This window comes from Sciurus vulgaris (genome assembly GCF_902686455.1).
Source record: "Sciurus vulgaris genome assembly, chromosome: 12".
NCBI lineage: Eukaryota > Metazoa > Chordata > Mammalia > Rodentia > Sciuridae > Sciurus > Sciurus vulgaris.
In genome coordinates, this window is record NC_136473.1 from 103,785,839 (window position 1) to 103,803,213 (window position 17,375).

Below are 17,375 nucleotides of genomic sequence, written 5' to 3' on the forward strand. Positions count from 1 at the left end.
ACACTACTCATACCTGATGGGTGAGGTCCCGGTATGCTGAAAGTCCTGTGATGTGTAATAGTCATATAAATGAAGAATTGTTCCTCTGATTCCAATGCCATAAAGACACTGGTTGATAAGTGCCATTTGTCTGACTTCTGTCCCCTCTAATTTTTCTGCCCATGCTCACATTCTTTGTTCTCACTCCTCATTCACGCTAGTGTTTGCCCTCCTTTCTGCACACATCTGCCCGTACCTATCTCACCTGAGAGATTTCTCTCATGTACTCCCTGCCCTCTGACTCTTTCCCAAAGGCTCAGCTATTTCCACCCCTTGCTTGAAACATCCTCCTAGCATGCTAGCCCAAGCAGCCTGAATCCTTCTCCATGTACTGTTTGCATTGCTCTCAGGAGAATCAAGAACATTCTTTGGTTTGTTTTGAAACTTCTTATATGTGCCCGCCCACCCTCGCCAAGCTCTTAGAGACCATTCTGTGTCTTCTGCATCTTTTATTCCATGGCCTATTTCTCTCATTCTCTGCTCCAGCCAAACAGGTGGACATTCTTCTCCCCACACTAACACGTTGCCACAGCCAACCTCCCTGTCCTCTGAGGTACCTGCAATACAGCGTTGTTGAGACCAAGTTCTAGCTAAAGAAATGGGGGCAGAAGGGAGGCGAGGTCTGACCATGAGTATTTGCCACGTGTCCTTCCTCTTTCTCCTTCCCATCTGCATGTAAAGGGAGCGGGATGTGAAGACCCAGAGGAGAGCAGACCCAGAAGTCAAAAGGAACTGGGTCCTTATGACTAGTCAGAAAGCCACCCACTTCCTGGGAAGGGAGAACATCTGTACTGGACACTGTGTTGGCAAGAAATAAACTGATCTAGTTAGCCACTGAGTTGGCTGCCTGTTTTAATAATAGCAAGCATTACCAACACATGCGCCTTGTGCTTTCTCATCTGCATGAGCTCGTATCCATTGTCACCATGAGGTAGAAGCGGCTTCCTATCCACATGTGTACATTTTATGCATCTGATATGAAATCAATTCCTAGCTCCTCCATGAAGCTTTCTCCACTTTCACCAACCCAGTTGGCCTGTTCTTCCCCAGTTCTTGAAAACCACATGTACTGTTTTACCACACAATTGGCAAATGATCTTATACTGCACTTACGTTTACTTAGCTTTACTGTGTGTGTTCTATCTTCTCTGACAAATTTTAAGATCTCTCCAGTGGCAAGAGAGTCACAGTGCTTCTTAGTGTGAGAGATGCTCTAAGTGGTCAGGAAATGATTTTGAAAGGACTGGAACTTGCTTCACGAGGCCCTTGTTGTTGGCTCCTCCTCCTGTGGACTCAGCTTACATCATAGGCTTTGCTCTTTCACCGTAGCATCGATGAGTTTGATGTCACTGCTTGTTCCTACTTCTCTGAAATGTTGGGTCAAGAAAATTGTACCTTCTTAAAATCCCTCTCTTCCCCGCTATTTACCTCAGCACTGCACTTAAAACATGGTAGTTGAATAAGTAAATCTGTTCTGTCTCCTGAATTAGAAAAGAACATACATAAGCCCTCCCAAGCCTCCTAGTTTCAGAAATATCAAAACACTGTATCAGCTTTCTTCATTTTCTTTGTTGTTCTGGAAGTAATCACAGAGGGTTGACTGTCTGTTGTGAATGAGGTTAATCATTACTCTATTGACGTTTTTGTCTAACAAAAGAAAAGATTCTTCTGTCTGTTACCATAGTGTGATCGTTGCTTCTGCTGGGTTTGTCTCTGAGTTAGCAAGGCCTCATGCTTGTGATGTTTTTCTAATTGGTGGGGTGATCTGGTGAGGGTTCCCCCACAAGGGATGTATTTGAAGGAAAGCCTACTGAGGCAAAGGCCTCGTCAAGTAATCAAAGTTATTGACTCTGCTCTTCTCCCCTTCTGAACCTCGAGACCCCACTCAGCAATCAATGGGGACCGTGAAGAGGAGGCACGTGGGGCTGAGTCCCAGGAGACCTGCCCTCTTTTTCCAGCAGCTCGATCCTCTGCAGCCCACTTGCCCTGCACCATTCTGTCCACAGGAAAACAGCTCAATGTGCTTCTCACTTTCTTTTTGGTGTCTTACTAGGGACAATAAGGCAATACAAATGACCACATAGGTAATTTTTGACAAAGGACAGGTGATAGATAGAAATCCCCATAATGGTGTTGGAAACCTTCAATGTCAATGTTCCGCAGTGGCTCCAGCCTCTGACTAGTCCCAGTTACGTGCACCAACTGTGGCCCTAATTGCAGGTCTGTGTCTGTTGCTTAGAATTCAAGGTTCTCCCAGTCCTGAAAGGGGCAGAGGCTAGACCTGAAGTGGGGAGGCCAGTGCCTAGGAGATCCCTAAATGGCCAGATGAGAAGCTTCCTCAGTGCAGATGTGAGCAGTGTGTCAGGGCTCCAGTAGTAGGTGATGGCAGAGACTCATGGGGGAGGAGATATTTACGGCAGGGGACAAAGGCAGAGATGGGGGCAGGAAGCATCTTGTGGCCCAGGGAAAGGCTGTACAAATGTATGAACTAATTAGGGTTTTAATTTAAAGACCAATACTTTTCTACAAATAGCCTCATTTGCTAATTATTCAATATATCTGCTCAACTTGACTGGCTGTTTAGCGTGGGTGAGGACAGATTTGTGTTATGTCCCCGTTGTGTGCCACATGATGCTAGCCTCTTTGGAAACATGTGGTACATCCCTGCCAGAGAATTGACCTCTGTGCTTAGTTTCTGTTTGGCCCATTCTTTTTAGTTTTGGGTTTGGGGACTTTTTTATAGTTAGGTATTCACTTTCTTATTCATTCAAATATTGTGTATTAAATGGCAACTCTGTTCTAGGGGGTAGAGACAGAGTTTATACCTTTAAGGGGGAGAGTCATAGGTATTGGGGTCAAAGAATCAATCAGAGGCTAGATTACTTAGGGCTTTTACGTGACGGTGGGGCCCAGGATTCATTCTAGGTGAGAAGGGAGTACTTTGAATGGTGTCGGGTAGACCTGCTATGCTTTTCTTCTCAAAAGGAGTGTTCTGGCTGTAGCACAGCATATAAATGTAAGGGGCGAGGAGGCTAAGGGTCTTTTGTCCTGAGCTAGAGATTAATGCTGGTGCCTTGGAATGGGGGGTAGTAGTGAGGTTGCCCTTCTCCCCAAGTCACCCTGATCCTTTTTGATGTGGAAAGATGCTACTCACTTTACAAGTCTGAGTGGCTGGCCCTACGATACCATTTGAAATTAGAACACCCTTGTCTTGCTTTTTAAATTTTGATCCTTATTCCAGCCTGGCCAGAGATGGCTCTGTAGCCTAGGAGGGCAAAGAAAGCGGGTCAGAGAAGCTGGCGGTGGAGCGATAGAAGGTGTAGGAAGGAGGAAGGGATGTGGCTTCAGGTGTCACCATGAGCCCTGGTATGCTGAAGGGTCTTTCCTCACTCCCTTCCTCCCATTTCCTTTCAGCCCATTGGGTTCCACGTCCAGCCCCCCAGTAGAAGCTCTTTGCCCAGGCCACCGACGGTCCCCAGACAGGCACGCAGGTCTCCACTCTGCAGCATGGGCCCCAACGCTCCCACGGTTTCCAGAAGATCGCGCTCTGCCGGTGCACCTTCTACCCGCTTGCCAGTCCTTCCCACCTGCTCTGCAAGTGCTCCCTCTCTGCTTTTCAAACAGTGGCACTCTTGGGCTTGGCTCTCTCCTTTCTATATTCTCTTTCCACTCTCCTTGGGGTTTTCACCCAGTCTTGGGGATTACACTCTGATGCGTACGTAGATACCACCTACCATTCCATTTTATCTCTAGTCCTAACCTCAGAGTTAAGCCTCAGACTCCTAGTCTGTCTGCCACCTGGCAATTGCTGCCAGGTCATCCCTGGTCACCTTCAACTGAGCCATTTCAAAACTGAATTTGCAATCCAGTCTTCCCGGGTCCAGCTGCGTTCCTTTCCCATTCTGCATCTTGGTCTGCAGAGCTGTCTGCATCCATTCCTCCTCCCACCTGCCCTGGTCCCCATCACTCACTGGCCAGCCTGGGTGACTTGTTCTCCTAAATATATTTTAATCTGTCTCTGCTAAGCACCACCCCAGTTCAGACGCTCAGCATCTCTCTCCTGGACTCCTAACTGGTCTCCGGGCTGCCCATCTATTGTCCTTACTCCCTCGGGATCTACCTAGCCTTCAATCTAATCCTGTCACTCCTTTGCAGTAAACTCTCCAAAGAGTCCCTGTCATGTACAGTGTACTCGCTGGCTCCTCAGAGACTGAGCAGGGCTGTTCACCATCTGGTCCTGGCTCCCCTTCCAGCATAACTCCCCTGAAACCTCTTCCCTTCTCCACTCTCTTTCACACCCCAACTCGCTCTGTCCTGGCGTTGTTTCTTACCATTCTCCCATCACGTCAGGTTTCAGATCTGAGCTCATGCTGCTTCCGCTGCCTGAGAGGCCCTTTCTCCTTTCTATCCAGGAAGTTTTTAAAATTCAGCTCAAAGGCATAATCCTCTGGGACACTTCTTCAGCATCTCCAGGATAACCTGTGTGCCTCTCCTGGTTGTCCCTGGTGTCCCATGGTGTCCTGCACTTGTAAGCCTGTGCATCTCTTTCCTCTCTGAGCCTTTATTTCCTCATCTTTAAAATGGAAACAATAATAGTTCCTGTCTTAGAAAGTTGTTGTGAGGATTAAATTAGGTGATCCTTGTGATAAACTTAGAACGGTAACTGGTGCATAAAAAATACATTCATTGATAACCACAATAACATCAATAACATTGTCACAATGTAATCATAATCAGTTATATAGTAATTGAAATCATTGATTATTGTTTTGCTCTAATAAAATAATTGATAACAATATAGGTTGATTATCTCTTCTCCACAATGCTTGTGACCAGAAGTGTTTCAGATTTTGGACTACCTGCAAATATGCATGAGATATCCAGGGACCCAAGTCTAAGCACAAAACTTCACGTATGTTTCATATACACCTTATCCACATAGCCTGAACTTGATTTTATACCACATTTTAATAATTTTGTGCATGAAACAAAGTCTGATGCTGTGGCTTTTCCACTTGTGCTATGTCACTGCCCCAAGTTTCCCAGTGGGAGCAATTTGGATTTTCAGATCAGGGTGTTCAGCCCATAATGATTATTAATTTCTATAAAATTATTGTTACCAGGTTGTGGGCTCCTCAAGGGCAGGGGCAATTCACAATAACATAACTCTGATAATAATAAGGACTATTATTGATAGCTAATATCTATTGAATCATTGCTATATGCTGGATCCTGAGCAAAGTCAATAACTTCCAACCCCGGTGAGTTGTTCAGATGGCTAAAGGGGTGCTTCCAGGACAAACTCACTCGACGAAGTCCCTGAGGCAGTGGAAGGCAGCCCTGCAGCTGGACCCTGATGCTAGTCTGACTTCCTTCCAAACCCTCGGCTGTTAACCATCCTGCTCCGCGCCCATCACCAGAGAAATGTGGATATCCAGTAGGTGCTCGTGCTTATTAACAACCTGGTGGACACTCCCAGGCACTGCCCCAGACCTCCTCAACATGAAGATGGTCCCCAGCGTGACTGGATCACCATCCGTTCAGCTTAATTAGCACCTCGTTGTTGATAATGCTGCCCTCCAGCAACGTCTCTCTAACTAACCAACAGGAAGTTTTCCAGGATATTGCCAAGTGGACACGCCCAACATAATAGGATTTCCTCTGCCCTCTTAAGTCAGCCATGCATATTTTTGTCATGAGGAAACAGGGGCCACAGCTTGAACTGAAGAGCAGAGCAGCCCTGGCCGCTGCAGGAAGCTCCTGGCTCAGTCGGGGAAAGGCCGTGAAGTTCAGGTCACGTTGCTCAGCCCTGTTTACAGCCTGCCACAAGTTCAACAGAAAACAAAACGGGATGGAGCTGCTGACCCTGAAGGGCTTATGTTCCTAGGATTAAAGGCAAAGTCATGCAGCAGAAAATGTGCTGGGTCAGAAAAAGCGGGGGCAGAGAGCAGTCGCTTGGTGAGCAGCACTGAGGTGCCAAGACTTTTCTACGTGCGGAGCCGTGTAGCACTCACCACAGTCCCACGTATTTGGGAATCATCCCATTTTCTGACAAGGCCCAGAGAGGTTTGGGAACGTCTCTGAGTCACAGAGCTGATGATGTGGCCCTGAGCACCCCCTTTGCTCTTGGGGTCAGCTAACTCTTGACCTGCCTAGTTGTGCTCTGAGTCTCAAGTCACTTCCTCGGAACCCTTCCACATCGGCCACACTGGGCTGGGAACGGCGTGTGGGCTTCCGCTCTGATCAGGCTGTGGTCAAGTGTGTTTAACGTCTCCTTGCTCGATTCGTGAACCTCGCGCAGGTGGGGCTGGAGCTCTCTGGCCTGCATCTTCGCTGCCAATAACTCACACAGCACTTGGCTGGTAGTAGGTGCTGTAAATATTTATTTAATTAGGCTTCTCATCTTTCAGAAGCCATGTCTGAGGTGTCTGATCCATCAGGTTGCTGCCAGTTCTGTTTCTGGTGATAACAGTTCCACCAGGCACAAGTTTGATGCTGCATTAGGGACAGGGCTGCGGGTGCTATGGGCCCTGATCTTTGTCACAAATTCTCTCTCCTGTGCAGGACTCGGCAGGGACTCCTCACCCGCCTGGGGGCCTGGAGAAAGCCTGCTGCCCCTTATCCTGGTACTGTGGCAGGGACCCCTCTCCCCGCAGGACAGGAAGTGGGGCGTCATCTCTTAGACACACACACAAGCACATCGCACTTCGCCAGGAATCAGTGCGCAGAGGGGAAATAAGGGAATAAACATAGAGAAGTGGTAACTTGTAAAATGATCTTTGTTAATTGTCAGAGACACGATTCTTGGTTTCCGCTTTCTGCCTGTGACCCTGGAATCAGGCTGCCTGGATTCTAATCCTGCCTCTTGGAACCCCAGTTCCTCATTTTAAAAATGGGGCTCATGGAACCTCTTCGGCTGAAATACGAAGCTGTGATATTTCTGGTAGGTCAGGTAGTGACCATTTCATAGATCTCGACTCAATGCATCACAGGACTGCTATGTAGAGGGAATGAATAATGTATGTGAAGCACTTATCATAATGCCCATCCCCAAAGTGCTCAGAACATGAAGCCACCGGGATCCTAGTGATTTTGATCTGAGACAGTGACTGCGGTCTTATTGGACTTCTGCCGTCAGTTCAATTTTTCTGAGTGGCACTGACCAAACGCCTGGCTCTTTCTAACCATTACTGAAAGGTAAGAGCAAACAGGCATCCCCGAATCCCATCTTCCCAGTTATTGCCTCAACCACAATATCAGGGAAGAATGAGAGGGGTCCTTAAATACACGTTAAATAAATCTCCAAAGCGCTGTACGTGAAGAGAAGCTGATGCTCCAGTCCCTGCTTGCTCCCTGTGGCCACTGAGAGGGGTCTCCTCACCCTGCAGCCTTAGGGTCGCTGTGACCCGCAGGGAGTCGCTTAGCACCCGAGTGTGGGAACATTCACGTCCATCCTGGAACTCGGATGTATTCAGCTGCTGCTAGTTTTGAGGCAGTGTCACGTCTTCACACACAGGAACCTACCCTCGTAGGAATGGCATCCATTTCTCAGCCATTCATTCCACAGGTGTTTATCGAGTACCTTCGAGATGTCGAAGATGGTGTTAGACAAAGGACAAAACGGTGACCCGGTCAGTACAGTGCCTGGGAGCTTAGAGTCTGCTGGGAGAGATGGACATTAAATACACAGCCGTACTCTAACTGTGGTGTTATGAAGGAGATGCATGGGTTGTGGGCGGCAAAAGACTGTACAAAGCTTTGAGCCCATCTGGGGACACAGGACAGAGCTACCAACTAGCCCACACAACATCTTTGAGAAAATTAGATAAGGGCGTCCTAGGAGATGAAGTTCTGTGCTAGGATATAGGGACTGATGGGCGGAGTAGCCAGAAGTCACCCATTACTTGACCCTCTGTCAGATGCTGTTGTGTGGGGTGCAACCAGTATCTTTGGCCAGGAGAGGCTTCCTCGAGGAAATGATGTTGGAACTCTTGTTATGTGAGAGGAGAGAAAGTAACTGAATACATGAAGATGTGTGTTTGTAATCAGTAGAGTTGAGATTTAGAGAAGGAAAACTGTATGTGAAAAGGCCCTGTGGCAGGAGGAAACGGGACTCATGAGAAAAAAGTCCAGTATAACTGGAAGGCAGGGAGGAATGGAGGGAAATTAAGAAGAAGGCTGGAGATGTACGCAGCGATCAGAACTTGAAGGTCTTAAAAGAGGCTTTGGTGAGCAATGAAGAATGATTTAACCACCCTAGGTAAGTAGCAATAGCAGGAATACAGTTTTGTTGTTAAGATTACCTTAGATGTTAGGAGGAGGAAGCAGGGAGAGTGGCATGATTGTGAATCCAGAGAGACTAGTTAGCAAGCAGTTACAGACCAGTTAGCAAGAGACTAGTTACGGAAGCAGAAGTGATGGTAGTCCATACTAGATAGTTTCTCCATCTCCCGTTCAGGTGCAGTGGAGAAAATGGTTCATAGTCAGGAAATATCAGGAGGTCACCCTGATAGCAGTTGCCGATGGACTCAAACTTGGAGATGAGGAGAGGAAGCAGTCGAGACACTGCAGTAGATCCTGGCTTGTGGAATGGCGTAGGTGAAGCCATTGCCAGAGAGGGAGGACACGGGAAGGGCAGTAGGAAGGCAGAGGTGGGTTTAGGTTGCGGGACCCAAGTGGAGTTATCGGTTGTGTCAGCAGGTCAGAGGCGAGATCTGTGTCGGGAGAGAGAAATGTCTGAGTCGCCTGTGCAAAGCTGGCAAAGGAAGCCTCGGGTTGGGATTACCACGGAAGACAATGTCGTGTAAATATATAAGAAAAGGAGGTTTGGAGACGAACCTTTAGGATTCCCAGATTTACTGGACAGACAGATAGAGATAAACCTTGAAGGTTTAGATCCGTTTACCAGAAACTAAGGCTCAGAGAGGTTGATTGCTTAGCCCAAGGCTCCCAGCTAGCAAATGGTGAAGTTTGAATCTGGCTATTTTATATTCCGGAGTTCTTACTCTTCCCTGTATCGTATTTTTTAGGCTTTGAATAATTAATTTTTGAAAACTTTGAAGAATATTGCCATTATATCATTTAACACTGAAGGGCGCTTTTAAGTTTCTATTTTTTGCCGTTCTTAAAAAGACAGCCTAAAGGGTCCACACTGCTGAGAAAGGCAGAGCGCTGGAGAGAGGAGGGATCAAAACCCAGACGCTCCAGCCGCCCTGGGAGCTGGGAGTTCACCAACTTGACATAATCAGGTGTTCACTTAACACTCAGTAATTAAATCACTTTACACCAACTTCTTTAAGAGAGAGAAAAGTCAGCGTGAGGTGCAGCAGACACCTGGGGCTCTTCACCAACCCGCCTGCCCTGCCCGCTCCGCAGCACCCGCTGAGCTGCTAACTGCGTGATCTCCCCTCCGGTGCTCCATGCTCCATGCGACTCGTCTGGGGGTAGGAGCTGAGAAGCTGTCCCAGCAGGTCCTGAGAGTGAGTGCTGGGCTTCCGTGGGGTCCGCTGTACACGGTTCCTCTTCTTGGCGCTGACGCAGGTCCCTGACAGTGGATAACGCAGCAGTGGGTCCAAGAGTTCTGCGGGATAAGAGAGAAATCTTTGAAAGTTGGAGGAGGAGCGCTTACCCTTGCTCAGACTATGGGTGGCATGAGCTGGGTCCTATGGCTTCCTTCTGACGTTTCCTTTCTTTACATTTAAAGGTCAGGAGAGGATTCTGCCTTGGAATTAGTACTAAAAGGGAAACGGGGCTTAAATGGCATGGCTCCAGGGTTTCAAGCCACAGAGACTGAAAGTGAGAAGTTCACTTTAATTTTGTTAGGGCAGAAAAGTGACTCAATAATCTAAATTCTAGGCAAACCCCAACAGACGATCCACACCCATCTAAATCAACCAACCAACCACCAGTCAGCCAAACAGTAAGCTAGATTTAAAGCTGCTTTATCTGGAAACGGAAATCTTGAGAAAAGCCCAGATTAGGCCAAATTTGTGCTGCACAAAAATTGGTTGCAGACAAAGGTGACCTTTCTGTGAGACCCTTTTGCAGTCCTTCCTTAGTAACAGTTCCAACAAATGTCATCACCCTCAGGAGCCTGCAGCCATGCTGCCCCTGCCCACGTGGACTGGCTGCACCTGGTTAGCTGACCACAGAGCATTGCACTGGAGCCCACAGGGTGAGAAGCTGCCTCAGACCCTGGAACGGCCGCGGGTGCTGAGCTGTTCATGCGCCTCTGAGTTTCTCCCTGGCGGTGGAGAGCTATGGCGTTGGGGCTTGCAGAGGTAAAGGGGTCAAGCTCAATCTACTGGTTGACCCTGCATGAAAGTATGGAGGACCTCGAAAGCACATGAGAGGGAGAGACTGCAGGGACGCTGTGTGGTGGGAGGCATCACCCAAGTACGACTGAACCATGGTGTCGGAGTTTTAATGGACCCATAGACAGTGTCCTTTCTCCAATTTAATTTGACGACATGAAGAAAGAGAAAAGAATTAGAACAGTGGGAAGTAGAAAACGTGATGTTTGTTACGTATATGACTGGTTTTAGAGAGCCGGGCCTCCATCTACAGACGAGCTACTATCTCATACTGAGTCCCAGACTTAGCCAGCCAGGCGGAGGCAGCCCTGGATCCGCCCATGTTTCTGAAGCCCCTGCAGGGATCCGTGCATGTCAGTTCTGACAGTCTTGCCTGAGGATTTTCAAATGAGTCGCCCGTGGTAGCAGGCATGAGTTCACTAGAAGACACAGGAAGAGGGAGAAAGGGAGAGAGTGGGTCCTCTCAGAGAGGAGAGGATGGCCTGTGCCTCCCGCCCTCCAGTTTGATTGGGGGAGGGGGTTTCCAGGGAAGTTTCTAGAGTCCCACTCAGGTCTACCTGTGGGCTTTTGATGGACAGCAGCATTGCATCAGACTTGCGGGTCCCCGAGGCACAGGGTCTTACACCATGGAGGGCAGATGTTACTCTTATAAGGACATGCTGAAGATCAAGCCAACTCTGGGTCGCCTTGGCCTGGAACTTCTTGTGACAGATTGTGTGATTGGGGGTCTTTGCTTCTAATTATCCTGTCTCCTTGAGACCTAGATTTGGTCTGTGTAAAGGTCACGAAAGTCCCCCCCTTCAGAGTAACTCCTGTGCTCCTTATCAGCAGGAAGGAGGCCCTGGGCCTGCACTTCCCCTGCAGATAACAGGCTGTTTGCAGAGGAATGTAGCATATCCTATTGGCTTAAGCCAGGCAGGTCCAGAGTGGCCTCAGATAAATTGCTTTTTAAAAGAAAGCATGTGGGGGTCAGCACAGTAGGCCCAGTCTATAGACTTATCCCTTAACCTCCTGTTCTCACTGCTGCCTTTCGGATGCATCTAAGACCCTGTGACAGGAAGGCCAACGGAAACAGATGCGGGGACCCGGGAGGCGGCAGGAAAGCAAAGCGAGGTTCAAGGACAGAGAAGGAATCTATTTTTTTTTTTTATCTCTAAGGCCTGGGACAAAGTGTCAGTGTTCTCTGTCTAGGGTGGTTAGCACAGTCACATGGAGAAGGTGTGTAAGCGTGCAACACAATGAAGGTGTCAGGAGGTCCTCTCCCCAGAGACCTGAACTCCTCCATCTGCGTTTTGACTTGGGTGGTTCTTCAGGTCTCATTCTTCACCCTAACGCTAATGATGCGGAGTCATATTTTTACCTCCTGGTCAGTTTTCTTTTGTCTTTAGCTCAGTGATAAAAATATCTTGATTTTTACATTCTACCTTTGCAAGTGTGTGTGTATGTGTGTGTGGGGGGGTTTCCAGGCTCAGAACATTCCCATTTAGGGCCCTTCACCAAGATCTCCACTGTGCCCTGGGGGTGGTGGCCCATCTTTTCTGTATCTCAGGACCCCGTTGGCCTTGTGGCAGATGTTCCGCGCCGAGAGTGTTGGGCGGGTAGCCTGCGGTCCTCAGCACCTCCTGGTTCTTGGGGTGAGGCTACTACAATCCCACCCTCAGCAGCCCACATCTACCAGGGCCCCACTGTGACGAGGGCCCCACGTCACTTCTGAACAGGGTCATTCCTGGGTCATCCACCTCGCGTGCACCCAAACTCTGATGGAAGTTCAGGCAAGCGCCCATGTATGTGAGCACACATTTGTATTTGTTGATTTGACAAATAAGATTATACATGTTTATTGTGTGTGGCATGATGTTTTAAAGTGTATGTACCATGTGGAGTGGCTCAAGCCAGCTAGTTAACGGAGCGCTGGCTCGCATAGTTCCCATTTTTATGGTGAGAACGCTTTACATCCATTCTCAGCATTTTTAAAGAACGCTGTATTTTTACTGGAGCCAGTACGTTGCCCAACAGACCCCGTGGTTCCTCCAATATAATCTCTATTTCCTAGCTAACTAAAGTTTTGTATCCTTTGACCAATACCACCCCCCACCATCATGCTACCCCACTGTCCACAAAGACCAGTCCATCTTTCCTTCTTCCATGAGGAGAGCTGTTTTTAGATTCCACAGGAGTGGTAACCGATGGTACTTCTCTTTCTGGGTCTAGATTGTTTCATTTTATATGATGTCCTCTGGGTTTATCCACGTTGTGACAAGTGTCAGGATTTTCTCTGGTGCCTGTGTCTGTGTTAATCCCAGGGCATGTCGTTTCCGTCAGGGTAGTTCTAGAGAAGGTGTGACGCCAAGTGGTGTGATGCCTCCAGCTTTGTCCTTCCTGCTGGAGACTGTTTGGGCTACTTGGGGACCTTTTGTAGTTTAGGATTTTTTCCTATTTCTGTGATTCCTGTCACTGATATTTTGACCGAGACTCGCTGCCTGTAGATCATTAGATTCATATGGACACTCTCAGGATGCTACTGCTTCTAATCCACAAACATATATGACATGCTTCCATTTGTTTGTGTCTCCTTAAATTTCTCCCTTCAGTGTTTTACGACTTTCAATGTACAAATCTTTCACCTTTGGTATTACATTTATTTCTAAGTATAATATTTTTTGGTAACTGTTGTAAATTTGATTGCTCTCTTGATTTCATTTTTAGGTCATTCACTGTTAATGTATAGAAGCACTATAGATAGTTTATGTTTATTTCATATCCTGAAACTTTACTGAATTCGTTTATTAGTGCTGACATTTTTTTAGTGGAATCTTTAGAATTTTCTCTATAAGAGATCATGTCATCTGTAAAGAGATACAATTTAACTTCTTTCTTTCCACTCTGAATGCCTTCTGTTTTCTTCTCTTACCTAATTGCTCAGGCTAAGACCACCAATGATGGGTTGACTAGGAATGGGGAAAGTGGGCTTCCATGTCTTACCTTGGATCTCAGAGGAAAAGCTTCCAGCTTTCCTTTTGAGTATGATGTTTGCTCTGTGTTTGTCATATGTGACCTTTAATGTGTTGCGATACATTCGTTACCTAACTCATTGAGATTTATTATGAAAGGATATTGAATTTTGTTAATTGTTATGCATCTATGTAAATGATCGCATGGTTTTTGTCTTTTGATCATATGGTTAGATATTTTCCAGGGGCCCTTTGCCTCTGAGCTACACTCCTAGCCCTTTTTATTTTGAACAATCTCACTAAGTTGCTTAGGATCTCACTGTGCTGCTGAGGCTGGCCTTGAACTTGTGATCCGCTTACCTGGGATCCAGCCCTGGGATGATAGGCATGTGCTACTGGGCCTGGCAATATGTCATATTTTTTATTTACATATATTGAACCATCTTTGAGCCTCTGTGATAAATCTCACTTAATCGTGGTGAATAATCTTTTTAATGTGCTGTTGAATTCAGTTTGTTAATATGTTTTTTAGGATTTTGTATCTATGTTCATCAGGGGTGTTGGCTTATAGTATTATTTTTTGTAGTGTCCTTTTCTGGTTTTGGTATGATGGTAATGTTGGTCTCTAAACTTCCTTCTCTTCAATTTTTTGTAAAAGTTTGAGAAGGATTGGTATTAGTTAACTAAATGTTAGAATTCAGCAGTGAGGCTATCAAGTCCTGGGCTTTTCTTTGACGGAAGATATTTTATTACTGATTCAATCACCTTATTTACTGTTATCCTGTTCAGATTTTCTATTTCTTCATAATTCAAAAATTATAAATTGGTAGGTTATATGTGTAAGGAACTTACCCATTTCTTTTAGGTTATCCAATTTATTGGCATATAATTGTTCATAATAGCTTTTTATGTTTTTTTAGTATTTCTGTTGTCTCAGTTATAATATTTCCTTTTCATTTGCTGATTTTATTTGAGGCTTCTCTTTTGTCTTAGTTTAGCTAAGGTGAATGTTAATTGATGTTGTTTATATTTTCAAAAACCAACTCTTGGTTTTGTTGAACTTTTCTATTGTTATCCTAGTCTCTGTTATGTTTTTGCTTTGAATTCATTGTATTTTCTATCTACTAACTTGGAACTTCTTGCTTCATTTGAGAATTTCCTTTTTTGATATGGGCATTTAAACTTTCTTCTTAGAACTGCTTTTGCTGTGTCCACAGGTTTCGGTCTGTTGTTTCCACTTTTGACTGTCTCAAGAAATATAAAAATGTTCCTTTTATTTTCTCCTTTGACCTGTTTGGTTATGCAGGAGTTTGTTGTTTAATTTCCATGTGTTTGTGAATTTTCTGGAGTTCTTCCTGTTATTGATTTCTTGGTTTATACCCTAATGGGTTACTTAACACGATTCCATTCTTCTTAAATTTGCTAACACTCATTTTGTGGCCTGTATTAGTTTTCTATTACTATAACAAAATACCTGGGATAAGAAATTTATAAAAAGAAAAGGTTGGTTTTGGTTCACAGAACTGGAAGCTCTAGTTTATGATCAGTCAGCCCATTGCTTTGGGTTTGAAGTTGGCCATTGTGCAAGATGAAGGGCATGGCGAAGCAAAACCACTCACAGGATGAGCCATGCAGCGAAGGGCAAGGGCAAGAGGTGGGGGTCTCACATTCCCCTCAAGGTTATTGGGTTATTCTCCCAATCACCTAGGAACATGTCACTAGGCTCTGACTTCCCAAAGTTCCATGTCCTCCCAACAGCACCTCCTTGGAAACCAATACTTTAACCTATGGAATTCTGGGGGACGTGGTCCAAATTATAGCATTCTTCCCTGGTTCCCCAAGGTTCATGTCCATGTCACAATGTCAAATGCATTCAGTCTATCCCAAAAGAATTCCAAACTCTGAGCCGTTCCAGCATCATTCAAAGTCCAAGTCCAAAGTCTCTGAGACTCAACACAAACATAACTGTTAGCTCCCGTAAAGGTCAGAAAGAAAGTTACATCCTTGGATAAAATGGTGGGACAGGTACAGTATAGGCATTCCTATTCCAAAAGGAACAAATAGGGACTGGGAATATAGTTCAGTGGCAGAGTGCATGCTTAGCACACATGAGGTCCTAAGTTTGACACCCCAGGACTGCAAAACAACAGCCACAACAAGGAAAAACAAACAGCAACAACAAAGGGAAGAGATAGGAAAATAGGAAGGGTTAGCCCAAAGCAAGACCAAAGCCCAGGAGAGCAAAACAAAATCCTAAACGTATGGCCCTTTGGGGACTTTCGACATTCAGACTGTAGCAACATCCAAGTCAACTTAAGGTAATGAGCCCAAAGAAAATTCAGTATAAATATGATGGCAATTCTCCTCACCATGGAGAAAACAAAGCGAGCTTATTTTAACTTCATGGAAAGAACGTTATTTGAAGAGGGATAAGCCCCCATCTACTGCCATGTTGAAAACGAATCAGGCAATTCAGTCCTGGTCCAAAAGGAGTATAATTCTGGAGACTAGATTCATGACAGGAACATACAGAAAATAGCACAAGTATGTCCTATAAGACTTTGTAAGCAGGGGTTAAAATGGGAAGTACAAAACTTCAGACAAATATCCCTAATGAACATAGATGCAAAATTCTTAACAAAATTCTAGCAAATTGCACACAAAAACATATTTAAAAAGATAGTGCTCCCCTTCATGCTCAAAACGCTAGAAAACATAGGGATAGTAGGAACATTCCTCAACATTGTAAAGGCCATCTACGCTAAGCCCATGGCCAACATTATTCTAAATGGAGAAAAACTGAAAGCATTCCCCCTAAAAACTGGAACAAGGCAGGGATGCCCTCTTTCACCACTTCTATTCAACATCATCCTTGAAACTCTAGCCAGAGGAATTAGACAGACCAAGGAAATTAAAGGGATTTGAATAGGAAAAGAAGAACTCAAACTATCCCTATTTGCCAATGACATGATTCTATATTTAGAGGAGTGGAAAAATTCCACCAGAAAACTTCTATAACTTATAAATGAATTCAGAAATGTGGCAGAATATAAAATCAATGCTCATAAATCTAATGCATTTTTATCATAAGTGATGAACCCTCTGAAAGAGAAATTAGGAAAACTAACCCATTCACAATAGCCTCAAAAAAATAAATACTTGAGAATCAAACAAAGGAGGTGAAAAACCTCTACAATGAGAACTACAGAACACTAAATAAAGAAATTAAAGAAAATCTTAGAAGATGGAAAGCTCTCCCATGTTCTTGGATAGGCAGAATTAATATTGTCAAAATGATCATACTACCAAAAGGGTTATACAGATTTAATGCGATTCCTTAAAATTCCAATGATGTTCCTCATAAAAATAGAGACAGCAATCATAAAATTCATTTAGAAAAATAAGAGAGCCAGAATAGCCAAAGCAATGCTGGGCAGGAAGAATGAAGCAGGTGGTATCACAATACCAGAACTTCAACTATTCTACAGAGCGATAGTAACAAAATTGGCATGGTACTGGCACCAAAATAGACAGGTAGATCAACTGGGCAGAATAGAGGACACAGAAACAAACCCATATAAATTCAATTATCTCATACTAGACAAAGATGCCAAAAACATACAATGGAAAAAAGATAGCCTCTTCAACAAATGGTGCTGGGAAAACTGGAAATCTATATGCAGCAAAATGAAACTAAACCCCTATCTCTCACCCTGCACAAAACTCAACTGAAAATGGATCAAGGGCCTAGGAATTAGACCAGAGACCCTGTGCCTAATAGAAGAAAAAGTAGTTCCAAATCCTCATCATAGTGGCTTAGGACCAGACTTCCTTAACATGTCTCCCAAGGCACAAAAAATAAAAGCAGGGATCAATAATTGGGATAGATTCAAACTAAAAACCTTTTTCTCAGCAAAGGAAACAATCAACAATGTGAAGAGATAGACTACAGAGTGGGAGAAAATCTTTGCCACACACCCTTCATTCAGATAGAGCACTAATCTCCAGAATCTATAAAGAACTCAAAAAACTTTACACCAAGAATACAAATAACCTAATCAACAAATGGGCT